Raw genomic sequence first — 20,350 nt, forward strand, 5'->3', positions numbered from 1 at the left:
GAAGTCATGACCTAAGAAGGTAAATTAAGTGAATCCCAGGCTAAAAACCTCCATAACTGTGGAAAGTCCATATGTGAAAAGCCATGGTTCCATGCTACAATTGTCTGTCCTTTGCGCTGGGTAGAAGCAAATTCATTTTAGCAAGGTCCAAACAGCCCTCCTGGAAATCATAGCTCCTGAGTTGTGAATGCGTTAAATCAGAACTTCATGTGATCCCTTTAAAAGAAAATATGACTTAAAATCACCCCTTGCCCCCCAGTATTTTCAAATAAATGCACAAAATTTTCCATACTGTGTAAGCAACTGAAAAGTACTAATTGTGATGAAAATGCTTTCCACCATGGAGAGAAAAAGAAAAGGATGAGATGGACTGAGCAGAAAGTCAGTAGGCTAAGTCTGGAGATGCAACTATGGATAATTTTTCTAATATAAGAACAACCATAGGAGGGTATTTTTGTGATAAGAACTGAAGATTTGGGGAATTTATCGAAGACGAAAAACCATACAGTAAATGGTGGCCTTGTCTAAAAAGCAGTATTTTTATCTTTGACTATGAATAACTGTAGTATTTAATGTACATAAATATTTGATGATTAACTTTGGTTAAGAGCTATGCTATCTCTGTTCATATCATAAATTCAAGCTCTGAAGCAATAGCTTGGACAAAACACTAAGGACTCAATTGTGCCTTGAAGGCATGGTGCCACACTGGGGATAATACAGAGGCACATCACCTCATCAGGAGCTCCAGGAAGGGTTGTGCCTCAGGCATGTACTCTGCCTCCTGGAGCTCCTGGGGAATGCAGTTAATGTACTGCACTTGCATGGGGTGCAGCATGTACTCCACCCCAAACACAGGTGGCTGTCTTGGCCACAGAATACCCATCTGGAGCCTGAGACCCTTCAGCCTCGTGAGCCTGCCTCGCTTTCTGTGAAACAACTGCACCAGCAAAGGTCCTAGTAGCAATTTTGAAGGAGCCACCATGAAGTCCACTGGTTGCCCCTCCTCTGTACTTGGCTGTTTGTGGCAACTTTTTAGCAATCCACTTGGCAGACTGTAGCGGGGAACTTTCAGTTTACCCTGTCCTTTAGGGTGTCTCGAGAGCACATTTGTATACTACTGGCATAGGTTCACCACTCCATCTATCTCATGTGACAACTATCCTGCCTAGTAGAAGGACAGGTGTTTCTTTGCAGGCAGCCCAAAAGAGAAAATTTTGATGATGTGTCTTAAAATTTCTCTGGTCTGCATGGGGCCCCAGGACTTCAGCTCAGGTCTAGTATAGAGGCTGATGGAAATACCACCCACCAAGAAAAGTACAAGGACTGAAATAATGTCTGCTCCTCACCAGGAAAATGGTGAGCAGAGAGGTTCATGCTCTTCTGTTCTGCAGGTCTGAACACACAGTCTCACCCTAAGTCCCTGAAAATAGCTTGAAATGTTTATATACTCAGTGTTATGCAGAGGTGACTTAAAAATTCTTTTTTTTAAGGGAATAAAAGTTTGTACATGAGGGGGACTCTCATCTTTTGTGTATTACAGTAGGACACTGGCAAATATAAGAATAAATACACTCGGTTAAAATCTAAACTCATTATTTGATTGCTGTTTAAAATGTGCTAAGGCAGTCAGACACTCATTTTTTTTGCCTGTTCAGAGTGTGCTTCATTTTAGTCCTTGTTCTGCAAGCTCTTCATATACTCATGAGGTTTGACGTTTCTATTCTGTGTGGCTGCGAAGGTGATCTTGTTGTCGGTGGGAGACTTTGGTGGATTACTGTGGTTATAGTATTCTGCCAGATAAATGCATAGCTCATTCTTAAATCCATTCTCCCCTAGATTATCTATTCTACTGTTTATTATCCTTATTGTTAGAAAGTTACTAATGACTAACTTGAACCTTATGGCAACAACCTAAACCCATTCCTTTTTCCACTGTCTGCTATAGATGTGGAGAACACATTACTTGTTCTCTTTCAGATCATTTTACTTTTTAAAAAAATACAGAAAATGTCATCTCACTGCTCTCAGGACTTCTCTAGACTGAACAACCTCATTATGTCAACCTTTTCCTGTAGTCCCCATTTTCTCGCACTCTGATCATCTTTGTGCTTTGAACTCCTTCCAGTTGTGCATTTTCACTAAAGAACACTGACCACTGTAACGCAGCTGAAGAGCTACCGATGCTGAATAAAAGGGATTGATTTGGGATGTACATAATCTATCATCACATTCCTCCTTATTGTGCTATTCATTACATCACCTTGTCAAGGATTTGTTGTTGTAGATAAGGCTGTAGAAAGAATGGCTCTTTTATGTAGGAGTCAGATTAACAGGACAAATCTCATTGAAAATCTGTTGGTGGAATACAACTTTGGGTGAAAGGGATCACAAGTTCATCATAGTGAGAACAGGGAGGAATGAGAACAGCAGAGTAGGCATAATGGACTTAAAAAAACACTCTTCAACAGCTGAGGGAACTGGTAAGTAAGGTCCCTTTGGAAGATAATATAAAGGATAAAGGAATCCAGGAGACCTGGCAGTTATTGAAAGAGACTGTATTAAAGGCACAAAGCAAACTATTCTGGTGTGAAGGAGAGTTTGGAAGCATAGCAAGAGACAATGTGGCTGAATCAGGCACTGTTTAAGGACTAAAGAATGAAAAAAAAAAAAAAAAAGGAGATATATTAAAAGTGGAAACAAGGACAGCTGAATAAGGATGTGTGTGGAGGATAATAGCACAAGCATGTAGGGTGAATTCGGAAAGGCTAAAATGCAGAATGACTTACAACGCACAAGGGACATGAAAGACAACCAGACAAGGTTCTAGAAATACTTTAGGGAGAGAACAAAGGTAAAGTAACAAAAAGTATCAGTTCAGTACTAAAGAGGAAAGTAAATAACAGAAGACACAGTGAAATTACATTATACTTTTTTTTTTTTTTCCCTGCCTCTGAATTAACAAAACTAAATTAAAAGGAGTTAGCATAACATGTCAGCAGAGCCTGGTGAAATACACCCTCAATTTCATAGGATGTTAGCTGAAGCAGCTGCTGAGCTATCACTTTTGGGAGTTAATGGAAGCTAAGTGAGATTGGAAGAAGGGCACATAGGCTATATCTAAATCAGCAAGTAGGGCAGCACAGTAGGAATGGCTATGGAGAGGCAGAGTTGGTGTGGAATACCCTAAGTCCACACAATGCCTTTCCTCATATTGACTTTTGTTTGGTCCTATGCAGCACACATGGTAGGCTTTTGATTGGTGTTTTCCAGTTTAGTTTAATACAAAAGGAACTCAGGAAACTCAGTGTGAACTAAAGTGTGAGGACCATCAGAAAATTTACTTCAGAGTCATACCTTTGATTTGAACTGAAATGGTAATTTAGGCGTATTCATTTAGAACTAAACTGGGGAGAAAATGGGAGAAATATAGACAAGTGTGACTTCTTCAATAGCAAGCCATTCTAACTTAATTTTTAATTGAAAAAGAGAAAAAAAATAGTGTTTGATGTAATGGTAGGTTATAAGTATGTGACATAATTGAACTTTGGATCTATGGGAACACTCTCATGTAGGACTTTCATGAGATAATTGCAGAAATATTTGAATGAAATCACTGTGTGTGAGAGGTGAAAAACTGCTCAAAATAATTATGAACTGCATTGTGAGGAGAACATTTCAAGATGGAAACAACAGAAATCTGTGCTGAGCAGGATTTGGATTAATGACTTGGATGATCAAAATGAAACTACATTTGTACATTTTGTTCATGACACTAAACTTAGGACTTTTGTAAGAGAGAAGGAAGACAAGATCTAATTGTATTAGATCAGAATTCAAAATGTTCTTCTATATTAAAAATATTTTTGGCCCCAAATCAACACAATGGAGTTGAGTAAGAATCTCCAACAAAAAAGAGCTCAAGAGCACACAAACAGGATGGGGAATATCTAGTTAGGTAGCAGCACTGCAGAAATAGAGCAGGGGTGGCAACTGACTGGTGAAAAAGAGGCAAATCTCATTCTCAGATGTGTTAATACATATAAGGTATCTCCCTATAAGATAGGGAGATAACTATTTTGCATTGCTGGTGAGGCCTCAGGGGAAATCTGTGCTTAGTTTTGGCCTCAAGATTTAAACAAAGATGTTGAAAAAATACTAGGGTCCAGCTGAGCACAAGGGTTATATATTGTTTAGGAAGATTAAGATCTAACGAAAGGCTGAATAAATCAGTAATGTTTAGGTGAAAAAGAAGGAGAAGACAAAGTACATACAAACATGGATATTTCCCAAGTTTAAGTTGCCTCTTCACTGTGGTTTAACCAGAAAAAACAAGACAATGGGAGTAAATGGGAATGTCTCTCTTTTGTCAGATACTTGGTGATATCAAACCAGCAGTTGCAAATTGAATCAAGCCAAAGATTTGTTAAACAGACTAAACAGGAAAACAAGGTTTATTCTAGCAATACAAAAGGTTACAGAAGTACAAATAATTATCTGCCAGTCCTGCAGTGGAGGTGGTGGAGTCCCCATCCCTGGAGGTGTTTAAGAGTCAGGTCGACATAGTGCTGAGGGATATGGTGTAGTTGGGAACTGTCAGTGTGAGGTTAATGGTTGGACTGGATGATCTTCAAAGTCTTTTCCAACCTAGATGATTCTGTGATTCTGTGATGTATTGGAATACTCTTGGGAATCTCAGTTAACACTAGCTAGCATCTATATCTGGGCATCTCAACTGAGACCTTAGAGTCTATGGATTTATTCTGATTGTAAGTGTTACAGCACAGAAAATTATTATCTCATCCGGGTAAGAGCAGTGATTCTGGTCACAGAATGAAATGCATCTCAAACAGGCACATAGAGTAGTCAGTCTACATATGGTTACTCACTATTATTTAGGATATTACTTGTTTGTTCCTGTTACTGTACAGCATCCTTTTCAAATGGCTCAGAAGGAAAATCTTGGCTCCAAAGCATTTACAGTCCAAATAGAGGTAAAGAAGAATGAAAGCAACAGGTAACTTTGATTCAAATGTCCACACAAACCACATAATTCACTTTGGATTTGGGATGTATCTACTTCAGATTACTTCCCTCAAGGAATCAGTGGGATGCATTACCAATGTCCTTCATGACATATTTTATTGATTAATGACATTTTAGTTATGCTTTGTATATTGAGGGCATGCTGTGTTCACATCCATTTGTATGTATATTTGGAAAGCATACCTAATTTTCCATAGATTTTTAGTGCTCTAAGTTTTTAAGTTAAACTCATCCAGCATAACCTCCGGAGAGTGAAACCATGGTTCTAATAAATTTGAAAAATTACTCTATGCTTTTATTTTGTAAGGCCTGTTCAGCAGGGCTCTTACCCTGCTGTTTGTTCCCCTTTGTTTCCTTGCCAGTTTGACTTGGATCTTCTGTGCCAACTGATTTGCCTGCCTGGGTGGCACTTTGCTGTATGGTTTTTCCCCTCTGGAACTTATTGTTGTTGTTGACAGCAGTGAATTCCCCCCCATGATAAGCAGCTCATACCTGCCACTGAGCCCTATCAGCTACATCTGCCTTCCAGCCAGGGCCCTCATCAGTTCCTAGAGCCAAGAGATGTGAGGAGGCAAAGAGTGGTGGCCAAAAATAGAGACAGTGGCTTAAGTGCTCACATTCTGAACACCAGAGTGAAGGAAGCAGGTTATTTTGATTATTTCTATTTTCAGTCTGATCCCATTAAAAGAAAAAAACCCAACAGTGGAGAGATCCTACCGTGGAGTTACTTATAACCCCTGCACCAAACTTTTTCCACACCTCAAGAGGTACTACTGTACATACAGCTCTCTGCCAGTAATGACCATAAATATGGTCCATCACTGTTACCTGAGATACTTATCCATTTGTACCTCCTATGTGTAAGATCTATTTCAAACACTGTTGCAATACAAGGAGAGGTAAGGAAAAAAAAAAAGTAACTTTGATGCAACCTTAGGTATAATCCACTTGGTTCACTATGGGCACATTTTCATGGGGACAAAGCGTTTGGCCCAAGCACATTGCAAAAAGGCAAATTTTAATGTGAGAGTATGTGAAAGAAATGTTGATGCAGCAGGCAACATGAAGTTTGCTGATTTTAAATATGATATTTATCCTTATATGTGATACACTAACAAGTGGACAAGACAGAAGATGGGTTCAGAAAGGGAGCTTCATGACCAAACTGATGGGAAAAAATTGTGCACCAGTATTTGTATGTACTGAAGAAAAGCAGGGAAACAAACAATATGATCTTATGAGACCTTAAGGAGAATGGACTTTACAGGTAATGTCGTTAAAGTTGCCCTCTAATGGAGCTTGAACCCATGACTACTGTAATCTCTTGATCTAAGAAATACAAGCACAAGTATTTGAGCATGGTGTGCATGCATGTTTTCTTTTTATAGACAGCTTTATAGACTGTTTTAAACAAATGTAAAAAAAAAAATCTATGAAAGTGCATTATTATTTTTTAAAACAAGTAGGTAGGAGGAAGTAATGAGACATTGGATCTGATTATCAAGCATATTACTAAAATGGTTGTAAGACTTTATTCATAAATGTCATTTTAAAATTATTTCAGATGAGTATAAATGTCTGTGAAATTACTGTTTTCACTTAGTCTCCTTTGATATTAATAAAAAAGAATATTAACATTAAAAAAAGTGATAGTTCTCAGAGTAGAAACAGAAGTTTGGTAATGTACTAGCTTTCCAGTAAATGATATTGATAATTAAAAGTCTAGTGTTGCTTACCTTAATGTACTTCTACATATTTTATGTAAGGTTTTACCAAGAAATCAACTTCACACGAAGGAGAAAAAAAATTCTAGCTCTCCAAATTGAAACCTACTAGTACCATTTTCTCAAAGAAATATATCAGTCCTGAAAGTCAGCTTCCACAAATGTGCTCACTGCAACATTATTGGTGGTAATATACTTAATTAGTGAATTTTATATAAGATTTATTTTATTCAGAGTAGCTTGGCCTGATAAAATCCTTCATTCCAATTCATTTAATAGGTAGACTATAGAAACTACATTAATATTACATCCATGAGCAAAGAGATTACCCCACAGTTAATGATTCCCTTGGGTTGCCCTTTTCTGACAGAGGCTCAGAGCCAAAAAGTTCTCATTTTTTCCTTCCCTCTGAAATAAAGAAACATTGCTTGTAAAAAAATCAAGTGTTGTGTTCTTTTTGTAACATCTGGGTTCTGAACAAATCAGCACTGACAAAATTAAACTAATCCCTGAAACAAACATGACTCTGCTTTATATTGACAAAAATCTGGTTTAGAGTAAAAAAAAAGACTCCAAAGGCTGTTGATATGTCTGACAAATGACTCATAAATCATCCAGAACTGATTGGGGTCAAAGGAAGAATTAAGAATCTTAAATGATGCTGCAAGGAAAATTAAGTCAAACAGTAGTTTCTCTTGGTGTATTACTTTTGCACATGAAAGGCTTGACAGCTGCACACCAGTGTTTCAATGGTTTCCACAACTTATGGTTCAGATATTGTATTGGTTTGGTTTACTTCTGCCTTTGCTTTGCAAGGCTGTATCACTGTCACTACAACACAATTTTCTTGAAATTGTTCTAGCTCTTGTGTGGGGCAGGAAGGGGAACGTTTGGCTCTCTGCCTGCTGCAGATCTAGACCAGCAGCTAAACAGGAATACTGTGGAGACAAAAGGGAGGGGGTGGTTTGAAAAGAGCGTACTTGATGGTCCTCCAGGAAAGCTTGAAGTATACTTTTATCCAGCCACTCTATTTCAGGGAGGGAGATAAACATTGCTGAATGCAATAAAAGATTTCAGTAGAGAAGAAGAAATGAGAACTATACTGATCTTGGGCATTTGCCTACTTTTAGGGATATCAATACAAAAGCACACAGAGACTGTGCATAACAGGAGACAAACAGGCATTTTTGCCATCAGAAGGCAATTCATCCCAGTCTAAGATGTCTAGATAGAGGAGATTAATTGCTCTCTACAAGTACTCATCGTTCTTCACTTGCAGCAGAGACAGCTTAAACAAAATGTCTAACTTTTAATAAGAAGCAAGAAATCCTGGCCTCAGAGTCTTAAAACATGTGTTTTGTCCTGATAAGAAACACATCTTAAAAACATTTATGTTCAGCATCTTTGAATTTATTTTCTTTCCTCTCCAGTTTCTGTACCTGCCAGAGATACCTTTTAATAAACATTGGCTACGTTTATCCTTGGGTTTACCCAACAGGGCCAAGGCTCAGACTTGGTTAGTCCTATCAGTCGCAGTCATGGACTTGGTGTGGGCTTGGCCAGTGCTGACCTGCCCTTCTTTGACAGTGCCTGGGCATGGTTTGGGGCCATGAGTGGGAGCCTCTCCCCAGAAACCAGAATGGCAACCCAGCTGGATGTCTGGATGCAAGCTGTGCCATGCTAAGGCCAGAGAATGGGACTGACCTGGTTTTAGTTAGTTTTACTCATAGAGTTTCTGAAACACATTTGCTTCCCACATTTGCTGGAAAGGATGCTATAAAAGGCACTTAGCCTTTTCCTATAGCAAATAATAACATTATCTTTTTTTATTTCCTTCTGTTTCATATTTTAGCTCATTGAATAACAGTGAAAAATCCCTATTGCTTTATAATAGACTCATAATAAGTGGCTTTTGCAATTGATTAAGTACCTCAGCTTCATTCCCATGTTAATCAATTGCAGCATATGGCTACTGCCTCATATACTGCTGCAGTGGAGTGGATCATTTACCGCATAGAAACCTCAACCCAACTATGTATGCCGTTTTGGTTCTGGACATCAACTTCTTTTATGGTTGTGTTTTCCAAGACTGTGGAACAAGAATCATAACTTGTTTTATGATCATGGGAATATGGAAAACAGGAGTAAAATGCATAGTGACCTACTTTTATGAAAATAATTGGAGCATATCACATATGTATGTAACATAGAAAGCATATTAATATTTATAAGGAAGTACCTTCACTTTTGAGACAAATTTTAAAAAATATTTTGGGTTTTTTCATGGACCAGGTCTCTGATTTAAAAGTAAACTATGTCAATTCTAATTAAACTCATTCTAGTTTAAAAAAAATTGCCTCAGATTAACTGTAATATGTTTAACTGAGGGTAAGAGTCTCATCTAATTTCTTCCATAATATCCTGATGAATAAAGAAACATTAAAGAAACCCGAAACTATCAAAAATTTTATTTTCTATAATTTTTCACTTTAACATTTTCAAAACCTTTAAAATAGTGATGATTTGAGTTTCATAGTCAAAACATTTCTTTTGTAAAGAAACATGAATCAGAGTATAATTTTTAAGCTTAGGCATGTTTATATGCATGAGTGATTATTGCATAAGGAGATTAATAATAAATCACAGAGAGATTTATAAATAAGTTATCCATGGGAAACTGAGCTAGTACTGCCAATTTACTCCTTTACTTTGTACACATTGGATTGTCATTAAACTATTTAGTTATAAGCTATTTAGTGTTTAATTCCATATATTGCCATTTTATGAATTTAGGTAATAGATGTGGTGAGTTGCATAGCTACTGTTCATTGGCCTGCATGGCTATAGTATGGCTATAGACTCATTGGAGCTATCCAGCTGAGCATATATATATATATATATATATATGTGTGTGTGTGTGTGCACAAGTCTATGTGCTTACTATCAATCAGATTCTTGTCTTGACTTCAGCTGAAGTTGCATCAAACTTCAAGTCAGTAGCTACATACTGCTTAGGACTACCATTTGTCTGCTACTATTGGCAACTTCATTAGATTTCTACACTGAAGAAGATACTTTTTTTCACTATAAATTGAATGCAAGATACCCTGATTATGTGGAAGGCTGTGATGGAAGTTACTAGGTCATATGTGGTCTCTAGCTAAAGACATTATACATCAGCATTAGATCTAAATCAAAATAATCTTTCTATCTGCTTTTGTGAGTGTTCGCTGGCCGAGTGTTCATCCTGTTCATTTCTTTGAAGGTATTTCTTATTAGGAGGGTTTAAAACAGTAAAATATAAAATTAAGAAATTGAGTGTTATGTAAATCATACCACACAGCTGGTTTATGATCCTATCACTTTGAGAAAGGGGGAAAGAGAAGACAGGAAGGCTTTTTGAATCTAATCTTACACAGTCCATCTGTTGTAGCATATGACAAGAAACCAAGCATTTGAACTTTTAGGAGCTGTTATGGATCCTTGGCATGGATCTGCCTCTCATCATACAGCCAGTGTTGATACTTCCACTGATTGCACTGATTGACTGTTGTGTCATATTATCCCTGGCCTTTCCGACTCCCTCACTTTGGGGGATATCAACACTAGTAATCGTCAGGCAGAGCTCAATTGATTATCTTCAGAATTTTCTCTGGCTATTGACCATAATGGAAAAAAATTGTGCCTCTGAATTATTCAGAATGAAAACATACACAGAAGAAATCAATAAGGCACATCTGATATTAAAGACAAATTAAAGCAGGCAGTATAACGTGTCTTGGGGCACCTGCTACATACGAAGAAGAAAGCATTTTAGAGGTAAAGAAGACTATTTTCCTTCTTTCCTTTCATTCTTTTGCAAGTATTATATTTTAGCTGTCAGAATTAACATCTTTATGAATTAGGACATCAACCTGTTCTTTGTAAACGTTAGAATTTAATTTCAGACTAGCACAATAATTCCTTCTTTGTATCCCCACAGTCTTTTTAACTTAAATGTAACATGCCGTGCTGGAGGGATAAAATTATAGAAAAATGTTCAGGTCAGAAAAATCACATTAACAAATATGTAGAGCTAGGCACTAAGCCTCTGAAGACTTTGAAAGTGTTAGAGATTAAACTAGTGAAGAAAAATGCACCTCTCAGAAATATCTAATGTGTTAGCAGTGGGAAAATGTCTCCTATATGAATCACAGATATGATTTTTAAAAATCTGTGAAGAAGGGGTGGCTTGTTTTTTGGCGGCACTATTACTGAGGAGTCATGTAAGTTTTTACTCTGAGTTTCTGATTCAAGACAAACTACATGGAGAATGGTGATGTAGTGGGTGTCATGTAACATCCCTGGTTTTCTATTGGTAAGATTCAGGATTTGAGATCATTAGAATATTCTGATTGCAGATTTGTTATGAATGTGGTAAATTTATCAGCAAGGACTGGAGAAAGATGTTCCATGCCTACAGTTGGAAGCAATCAAGAGAATGCAACACAACACTCATGTGACAATGAGTAGCATTAATTCCCAAGCTGAACATTTCTATCACTCACTTGAAAATCTGTACTGGGACCTGATTCCTTGCTTCCTCACTTCAAGGAATAATACTTTTTTTTCAGTAGTATTCTACTGTCTTCATAGTGAATTTTCATTTATATGGAATAGAGAGATGCAGTCAAAATCCAAAAAAATATGCAAAGGAAATGTAAGCAATATAAAAATGTCTTCTAAGGAATCAGACCCCTTTCCTAAAAGTATGAAAGAAGAGTAATCATGGCTGTATTACCTAATGCTCACAGGAAAGAGAGTCATATCCAGGATGATACATCAACATTTAGGAATGAGACCATTGATGATGTCTTTCAAAGAACTTGCACAACTGGACTTTGTTTCCACTCTTTGTTGAAATTCATACAGGCTGTTGAACTCTATAAAACTAAATGGATTTTTATTCAGGTTTTTGGGGGATGTAGTAAAATATAAAAGGAGCTGAAGCTGGTGTGTAAACAGAGAAACCTGAATGATTTCTGCTATTAGTTTGTCTTTTACTGGAAAATGTGAATAGGCTTAAGCTGTTAATACCAGTACATTTTTACTGCAAGAGGTAGGATTTCTAAAAATATAAATTATTGAGACATGCAGATAAAATATTTAAAACTACTTAATGTGTTATGTGCCCAAGTTCTCTTGATCTCAATGGAAAATAGGCACCTAAGCTGCTTAGCTGTTTAGAAAATTCATGCTGGTATCCCATCCCCCCATGTAAACAACTAAATACACCTGAAAGTATGGCTAAAAATGCACAATGAGCTGTGGAGAGACTGTACACCATGGTTGGGGTTCTTCTTGTCTGGTTTTACATGCTAGCCGGAAATTTAGGAGAGTTTTTAAAGCAGAAGTCTTTAGTGCCATCAGAGACATTATAGGACATGTGGGACAACTCCATAGATTTGCCAGATATGATATAGAACCTGAAGAAAACTTGTGCCTTCCTGCAACCACAGTTTGAGAGTAGAAGGGAAAGTCTGGGCTATTTCAAATGGGCCCAGTTGTGTATGTTCAGGCAACTGACCCCCATGCTGAGGTGTCTAGTGTAACTTAATTTGCATTGTGCTCACGTTTCCAGATCAGAGAGCGTTTCTGAGGTCCTGAGTCTGGCGGAGTGTCCATGTGGTGTGGCATCTACTCAATGTCAAGGTTTGTCAAGGAAACCGGTGACCACTGGTTGAACAAGAACTGTGGAGAACTACCACAGGTAAGTCTGAACATGGCCCAGGACACTTGCCTCAGTCTCTTCACTGGCAGGAACTGAGTCAGTCAGCTAAGACTGGTGAAATGTGAGAAACACGAGAAACAAATATGCCTTGGAAAGGTGGACTGGGTTTCACACTTAAATTGCAAAGACTGAATTTTGCACTAATTTGGGGCTTATGAAACCACAAATTGTAATACTGGCTGATGTTGAAACATAACCAACGTTTAGGAGAGTTTTATCTGCTTGTGCAGAAAATGGTATACCATAATGACAATGTGTGGTTGCTGGTTCCCTCTTCATATTGCTTGAAGCTACCTTTTTTGCCCATTTCTTTGTCAGAAATGCAATAATGTGTTATGATATCCTATGGCATCCCTGTGACAAACTGTTTCTAAAATCTATGCTACTTTGTTTAATGTACACACAAAAAAATAGGTGTCTATTTTCTACTTTACTCATTATTTTGAAGGCTGTTTTTCAATTGTGGTTACTTTTTGCTCCTGAAACGGAGGCAAAAATATCACATTATACTGACTTGACCCAGTGACAGGGAATTACAAAAAATCCTGTTGCTGTGAATGAGAATTCTGACTATTAACCCAATTAACATATGGCCAATTTTATAAAGTTTATGAGACTAGTGGGAACTGTTTTGCAAAACTTCCTTTGAAAATATTTAATGCAATTTCACACAGTAGAAATTATTTGTTTCCGTTAAATTTTGCTGAAGCTTTTATGTTGCTCAGGCAGATCCATATTAGCATAACAAGAATGGATTTTTTACAAAGACGAAACTCTAGATATTGTCCCCATGATTACTGCCACACTACTTTCTATGGGAGCACCAGTTCCAAGGTTTAGATTATGGCACTGGTATGAAGGCTTTTTACATCAGAAACCCAGTGCATGCTTGGGTGTAAAATGTATCTATCTACATTCTCTATCTCAAAACTTGCTATTGCATGTAATGCAATTTGATATTGCTTTGTTCAGACAGACAATTTTTTTCTTCATATGTGATTCTTCTCAGGAAATACACAGTTTCCTCCGTGAAACAGAAAGATATGAGTAAAGATAGAGCAATATTTACAAAGAATTGAAATATTGAAAAAATGAATTAAATCTGAATGAATGTAAAAAAGCAATAGTGTATGTAAGCATGGCCCTGAGTAAAAGAGCTAAGGGACTAGATGCTTGCCTGCTCGCAATTCCAATATGCACTGTTTTCAGAGCACAGAGGTGTTGAAGAGGCACTCTTTGATCTGTGGCAGAAGGACATGAAAAAAAAGTGAGAACAGGTCAAAGCAGAATAAGAAGATACCAGGAGTGATCTTGGTGGTTTTGAAATACTTTCTATGCTTTTGAATAACTGAAGACCATCCCTGTTTAGTCCTGACATCTCTTTGAGAGTGACCAATTAGTCCATGTTGAAACAAATCCTAAAAGTAATTCTGGAGATAGTTCATCTTGGTTTACAATATAGATTAGATTATACACATTTGATTCCCTCTGTTGTACATGGTCCTCCAACACTAGTGCAATTGGCCTTGCATCCTCAGGCAACTCAAGCCCTATCTGAAGTATGTGACAGATACTTCCACATCATGTTATCAAAACACCACCTTGCTGGACTAAGACATACTGTTTTGGATAGACTGAGCTGAAAAAACCCAAAAGCATAGTTATTATGTTCCAGGGTCACAAGGGCAGTGCATGGAGAGCAGACAGCTGCAGGACCAAATGTCGTGCACTGTGAAAATGGCCAGTTGGCTTTAAGGGGGTTATTCCTTAGCACAATGGATGCAAGCCTTTCTGTGCCACATATAAACATAGAACCATAGAATGGTTTGAGTTGGAATGGAACTTAAAGATCATGTAGTTCCAACCCCCCTGCCAGGGGCAGGAACACCTTCCACTAGATCAGGTTGCTCAGAGCCCCATCCAACGTGGCCTTGAACACTGCCAGGGAGGGGGCAGCCACAACTTCTCTGGGTAACTTGTTCGAGTGCCTCGACAACCTCACAGTGAAGAACTTCCTTACATTTAATCTAAATCTACCCTCTTTCAGTTTAAAGCCATTACTCCTTGTCCTATCACTACATGCCCTTGAAAAAATAGCCTAAAGGACATAGCCTAAGGGACAGGATGATTTCCAGGAGCAATATATGTGTAGCATATGTTGTCTACATTCTTGCAGAGGAGGTGGGTTGAAATACTCCAGTCTTGATAACACTGTACAGCACATCTAACTCATGCCTCAACTCCAATAAGTTTCATATATTCCTCTATCTGTTTTGCCTCTATTATCTAGCCAATACCTTTCCTCATATGTATATGGGGTTTAAATCCTATGGGAAAGGCCTGTAATCCTTATATCTTACTAACCGAGTAAGCATTACCTTATACACTATAAAAAGAATTTAACATCTCTCCTGTTTCCTTCAGAATGAAAACCTAACTCTAACTAGAAACCTATACTTGGAGCTGGCTTCAGGATTATAAATGACATATGAATGTGTGTTTCCCTTCTAGTCTGAATATATGCACTTAATATAGAAGCTTGAAGTTACCTCCTTCTCCATGGCATTTCTCACTCATTTCTCACTCAATGACTTAAGTGGCCTGGTGTTCATATGCAAGTCTTTAGGTTCCTGTTTCTTCCTGTACACTGGATGAGCAGTAAGATTGTTATGAAACTATTTTGAATAATCTGAGGGTCATAAATTTTAGACTGCAAAAATAGATTAGGTGATAGGCTTAGTTTCCATTTTAGTTGCATATCTAAGTTATAGTAAATTAAATATAAAATGTGTAGAGAAGTGTCAGATGGTGAACAACATTCACGCTGTAGACTTCTGAAAGCTGAGAAGGGAAACTCATGGAAGTGCACCTCTGTTTCTGTTCTCCTGAGCAGTCAGTGCTGGCAACTGACAGAGGTAAAATAGGTGAGTATTTTGGGTAAAGCAGCCATTTTCAATGTTCCTAATAGACTTGTGGAATTGTAAAACTATGAAGTGATGAAAAAAAGTAGTGTAGACGACCTATGGGATATAGTTGTTGTCTGTGTAAAAGAAGATGGCGGAGAGCACTAATGCAAGAAGTACAACTTTTCAGTCTAATATCCTTGGCCCTCTTTAGTGTATAAAGTAGGTTTATCCAGTCAGAAAAATAAAGAAACATAACTAATGTTAGATATAAATTCTGAGGAAAGCTTCTGCTGCCTAGACAGTGGAAACATTTGTGGCTGTTTTTTTCCTGGGTGTTTTCAAAGTGATCATAGTGACCATGCTGTTTGAGTCCCATTTCAGCAAAAACTCAGGGATATGAAATAGAAGCTTCAATACAATTTCACATTAGAGACATGCTAAACATCAATAACAAGAGAAAGCTGTGTTGCACGTCTGTGTTTTACCAAGTTAAAAGCTCAAAGCTCATTCTATCCATTTCAGTATAAGTACATTGCCAGTGATTTCTGAGGAAGTGATACAGAAACATATTACAAAGTATGGTGCTGCAGACAACGTCTAGCTACAAAGGAGTGGTAATGGTCTACACCAAGGACATAAACTGCATGTTACAAACCCAAATGTAAGGTGCTTGAAGACAAAAAGTTAAGTCAAGACCTGCATGGTATTTCCACGAAAGCCTTCTCATACAGTGTAAAGATCTTTACCAATATGGTTATATTTGCAAACTCTCTACTGTCCTGCTCCTAGGAATGAGGTTGTCAGCTTTACATAGTTTTGTTCTCACAAGAAAAACAATATATTAAAAAAATAAGTGGCAGTAGAATAAATCACATTGAAGATCTTTTCATCCATGACTTACAACAGGGTTCTGGGGCAGTTAGAAGATAATAATATTTTATCATGTGATACAGTGCTGATGCCTACAGAAAATTTAAGAAGCCAATTTGTTAATTAAACATGTTTATTACTATCTTCAGAAAAGAAACAATACTTTGGAAATATTTTGCTATTATTTACTATTTAGCAGTTCAGGAAAATCTTATTCAGCAATATGTAATTGCTGAAAAGTTGTTATCAAGCACAATAGTTGGGGGAAAAATGAACTAAACTGAATAAACATAAAATATACTTCTATCTTTAGCAGACAGCATGAACAGTCCAGAGTAAAGAGAACCTCCTACTCCCAACAGTTACACAGGTGTATTGGTAAAATGTCAAAAGCAGATGAGAAGTAAAACTGATCTTGAAAAGAAACCAAAGGATGACATAATTGGTTTAGTGATTCCAATTTAGAGTCTAAATTGGAAATGGTAAAAAGAATTATACAAATGCAAAAGCAAAAGTGGTTGTAATAAACACATAAGGAGAAATTTCCTGAATTTGAAATGGTTGAATTTCATATGATATTAGTTTTGATAAAGACTCTTTCTGAAATCAGAGAAAATTAAGAAAGTCTTGTGACTGTGCTTTATTCTTCTTCATTCCAACATTCTCATGCTTCTTTATACTGAAATCCACCATTGCTAGGTTTCATAGTTTCAGTAAAAAAGTGGAGCTAGACAATGTATCTACTAATTTGAAAAACATCAATTTACAAAAATAATTAGTTTTAAATTAACACTATGTTTATGTGGCTTTTCATGACATCCATCAAAGCTGTATATAAAAGTTTATGTTATGAACTAACTATTCTCTGTCCTGTGATTAAAGGGCACATGATGACCTCATGAACCACCCTTTAGACTTCCAGTGCTTCTGGCTTTAATATTCTGTGCTAGATTCACAGAGCTCTTCTACAGATGCTAAGCGTTCAATCCTGAAGGCTCCACTTCATCATCAGGTAATTAGTATTTTCATTAACTTGCTTATTGTCAAGGAAAATGAGCCTTGATCATCTAATTTTTCCTCAATGAGTTGAATATTGTAATATATCTATAATTAATGTGTTTTATGCCACAAACGTGTAATGGAGTGGAAATCTGAGCCTGCTCCCAGCAGTCACTGTCAGTAAATGTTTGATGAATAAACAGAGACTTTCTAATGGGAAATGGTGGCGACTTTTATAAGCAGACACAATAAAGACTTTATTAACATACTTAAGAAGCATTCTGGGAAATAGAATTGAATGCATTATTACTGTAGGCTCCTTTTGTGAAAAGTAAATTTTACTGTCCCCATAACAAATGTTTGCTTGTTTGATGTAACTTGTAGTGTCATTCTTTTATGGAGCATCTTTCAGTGCAAATCTGTGAAGCATTTTAAATTAGCTACATATTCTCTATAGGTCTATGATGTAAAAAAAAAAAAAATCCCTCTGAAATTTGTATAAACTACTCACTTATACACCTGGCTGCAATGGAAAAAGAATTAAAAAGAAAAAAACCACAACACTTAGCAGATATCTGAAAAATCAAATTAAAGTGCAAATCTTGTTAAAATGAAAATGTAACATAGGTGTTCAGAGAGTCAGAAGCTGAGGTGGAATGGCAGATCATTTGCAATGCCACATCTGCTATAACTAAGACTAAATATGTCTTTAAAATATATTAATGAACAGCTCCAGATGTAATATCAACATGCCCTAATAAAGAGCCAGAAGCGTCTCTGAGCTAGTAATGAATATATTTACCTTCATGACTGGTTGCGGAATGGAAACTAAAACTGTATTGGCTCAGTTTTCAGAGGTGTGTCATGTGCACAGCCCATGTTACAGTCAGTGATGGCTACAGACTGTAAAAACATAGCCTTCAGAAAAAAAGAATGCCTTTTCCTTTTAAATATATATATATTTTTTTTAAGCTGGTGTGGTGTTTGCCTTCCCAGAACACACTGTATCTGGGGTTGAACAATTTATCTAAGCAAGAAAGACACTTGAATCGCATCTACTGCTTTTACTTAGGCTAAGTGCAAATTCCGTGTCACGATTTGCATGCAATTCAGAAGGTTTCTGTGGCATTGATGTAATGTGATGGAAAGGGCAGGAATAAAAAAGAGTAGAGGAAGGGAGAAAGAATAGAGAGTAGGAAGTAAAGAGAAGTTTCCCCTAAAAGAAAATTAAAAAGGACAGTTGTGAGAGTAAGCAGACTGGCCTGCAGTTGTTGCTTCTCTCCATATCCCTGTCATGGGAGTTTCAAATACTCCCTGCCCTGAGCCCCCAGCATCAGCCACCAATACTTGCAGTGTGCAGCTTCAATGCCCAAAGTCCCTGCTTGACCAACTGGCAAGGCACAGGCACAGGCTGGGAAAGGCTTCCATGCTGCCTGTCCAGAGACAGTTGGCAGGATCAGACTCCGGAGCATGCTCTGGGACAGGAGCTGTAGACATAACCATGGGGATCTGGCTCTGTTTCACACGTCTGAATGGAAACCTATCAGCTGTACTTCATGGAGAGGACTCAGCATGCCGAGGGTGTGATGCATCTGTCCTACTTTAGACGTTTACCTCAATATTTCTGAATCAATCTGTCATGAATTATTTCAACTTGTTTGATTTTGAAGGCAAAAGTTTTAATTTTATGTTCTATTAAGATACTTTTAATATTATGTTAAAAGTTTACACTGTTTAGAGAAAAAATGTGCTGGGCCACATATCATTATTAAAGAACTTCAATTCCATAAGGAAAGTCAGTGCTTTTCATTCCAATTTGGTGGAATGAATGTCAGAATTGTCTTTGGACTAATTATTTTGTATCCAGTTTGCTCTGGTAGATATAAAAACAGAAAACTGAAGTTTTGGTACAAGTAAATCCCAAGACAGAGTTATTTTGTAGATGCATCCAGAATTCAGAAAAGAATTGTCTACTTTTGGTGTTTTAACTGACCAAATGTAGATGTCTATTATGTCTACATTTAAAGTAGCCGTTAAACTCCCAGAGCAATCAATGAAAACATGCTGTCACCTACAGATTGTATTTTATCTCGTCCTGATGTAGAGCTCTGGAGTAAGCCAGATGAATCTCAGTGTAAGTGTTTATTTCTCATTATCTCTTTGCTAAATTTAAGGAAAATCAAAGGTGACTCACTCAGATATTGAAGTCTACTTAATAGATGCTTAGACTTAACCTAGATAAATCTCCCTTTGAAAACAAACTAGTCAAAACTTTAGGAATCTGTATGTAGAGAATAATCTAGAATGTCAGAAGATGCAGTTGTGAGACTGAAGTTGATTTTTTAAAATGATCATGTGGGTCAGATGCGATCTTGACTTACTAGAGCCCAAGAAATTTAAATGAAGGTGTTCAGTAGGGTCAAGACTGAGAAGAATTTGTGTGGGGAATTTTAACTCTGGCCCACAAGTTTTTTCCAGTGGACAGGATCTCCATCTCTCCTAGAAGGGATTTAGTCAAAGCTATGTCCATTCCACCTAAATCTGGATGCCTAGATGTAGGCCCAAAAGGGGGTGTATAGTTGCCATAGCTATACCTGGGGAAAGACCAACATCTTCACATCCAGCCCTCATATATTTACCTCAGCTCTTGCTATCTACAACTGGGAAATATCCTGAGCTCTGAGGTTTGATAACCCTGACCTCTAACAAGTCCAATTTAGCTATAAAGATTAAAAAAAAGAAGTTTCTTACATTGTCTGAAACTTCTAGGCTTAAATTTAAAAGTATGTTGGGGTATGGTTAAGTCAATATCAGAATAACAATTTTTATTTTTTATGTTCACTGTCTGTTGCAATTATTCAGAAGGTTGAGGTGCTTTACAACAGTTGGAACAAAGAATACCAAAGTTATAAAATCAAAACCCCAATAAATCAATATATAAGATATATTTTAGTGCTCTCTGGTATCATAAACAAAACTAATTTAAACAGTGGTCCAATTTTCAGAATGTTGGAGAAAAGAAAGGTATTTACTCC

The 20,350-nt window shown here is 37.1% G+C and overlaps 2 long non-coding RNA genes across 2 annotated transcripts in view; one reads left to right on the forward strand and one right to left on the reverse strand.

The window, feature by feature from the left end:
- Nucleotides 1-17,322, forward strand: part of LOC141972939 (uncharacterized) — a 47,739-nt gene extending 30,417 nt beyond the window's left edge. Inside the window, exons 2-3 of the long non-coding RNA XR_012635452.1 lie at nucleotides 12,391-12,519; nucleotides 17,199-17,322. This is a non-coding gene — a long non-coding RNA (uncharacterized LOC141972939). The remainder of the gene's footprint in view (nucleotides 1-12,390; nucleotides 12,520-17,198) is intronic.
- The window catches only part of LOC141972945 (uncharacterized), a 193,218-nt gene that overhangs the window by 30,321 nt on the left and 142,547 nt on the right, over nucleotides 1-20,350 (reverse strand). The gene's annotated exons all lie outside the window — the stretch shown is intronic.

This window comes from Athene noctua, chromosome 1 (assembly GCF_965140245.1).
Source record: "Athene noctua chromosome 1, bAthNoc1.hap1.1, whole genome shotgun sequence".
NCBI lineage: Eukaryota > Metazoa > Chordata > Aves > Strigiformes > Strigidae > Athene > Athene noctua.